Here is a 1,564-nt window from a genome sequence, read left to right as displayed (position 1 = left end):
TGGTTCCTTTTTAAATGTTGTATTAAGAAAATTGCACAGAAATGCATAGCCTCGTTTCAAGTTTAAATTATAGTTCAGGCTACCTGAAAAATGATAAGCGATAAATTGAGTCTATTAGGCGGCAAATAGTTAGTTTGTTATGTTGGGCCTGTAAAGGTTCAATAAAAAGGTTCTCTTCACAGCCGTCAGAGCAACAGCTTCAGGCATTTCATGCTCAGCTTATCAATGTTAATTAAAACATTGACTTTACGGCTTTTCGTAATGATCCATCTTATTGCCTCTGAGTAAAGGTAGTGCCCGGGTCGGTGCCCTTATGGGGGTCACTTCGTTAGTCAAAGGGGACCTTCGAGTCTCAGTAATGCTGTGCTGATAACACACACGCTCGCTTAATGCTCCCCCTGTATATATAATCTGCATGCTAATGACGTTCATTTGCACATAGTTTATGCTATTTACATGAGATTCACCACGTCTCCCGTGGCTATGGAAATGCCGCCGCCGAGTGTTTACGCATCGATACCGAGTGGCCGCACGTCGTTTCCCGCGAGCCCACCGCTCCAGGACGGGGACCCGCGTGGAGCCCCCCGGGAGAGGGGCCCACAGGACCCGTTAAGACCCGTTATGTCGTTCAACCCTTCATACACATGTTAATCTACATTACTCCTCACTCCGTTTGTAAAAGTTTTTAACTAAGAGCCGTCGAAGTAAAATTAGGAATTAATTGAGGAGAGAATACAACCCAGATTCCGATTAGGTAACCCTCTCTGAAACTTAAAAATGTCATGTGTTAGAATGATGTAAATGTAGGCCTAATTATGATAAAATATGGTTGATCAAAGGTCACGCCAAGGTCTATTACTCCATTGTTCTGATTAAACCCCAGTACAGTCGTTCTGTTCAGCTTGACCTTTCGTTATCTGCTCCTAAAATAACGAATAAAACCGAATTAATTAGGCCTCTAAAAATAATGTAGCTGAATATACGCAATAGCATAATATTTAATTAATTTTATGGCTCAATAGGTTGATAATTACATATTTAAAAAAAACATTCAAATGAACATTGTTCTTAATTGTAATTAAGAAATATGTGCTTAGTTCAAAATAGCTATTTTATTCTTCCTAGTTTGTTATATGAAGACGTGAATATGGCTTAAGTAATTCAGCACGCCACACCATAGGGCACCTCCTCACTTATCCTTTCATTTGCGTAATAGAATAGAATAACTCTTGATTAGATCGGCTGTGCCTTTATAAACGCGGACAGGCCGCGGTCTGCTGCGCTAAGGCCACAGTGGGGGATGGTTATTATTAACACGTGAAAGTTGCTGCTCAGAAATTAAATATTTCTGGGGCCATGTAACAATTCGGCCAATTTATCAAACATATTTCCAACAAAATACCGTTCGATGCGCAAGCTTTTGATGGCCTCGTTCCTTCACCGTGAGGCCGGGCCCGGGTTGGCCGGGGCGGCCTGGGCCGGGTTGGCCTGGGCCGGGTTGGCCTGGGCCGGGTTGGCCTGGGCCGGTGCGGCCTGCTTGGCCGGTGTTTCGTGTGCCTCTGTT

The sequence above is a fragment of the Gadus chalcogrammus genome, chromosome 3 (genome assembly GCF_026213295.1).
Source record: "Gadus chalcogrammus isolate NIFS_2021 chromosome 3, NIFS_Gcha_1.0, whole genome shotgun sequence".
Taxonomy (NCBI): Eukaryota; Metazoa; Chordata; class Actinopteri; order Gadiformes; family Gadidae; genus Gadus; species Gadus chalcogrammus.
This window is presented reverse-complemented; position numbering follows the sequence as displayed.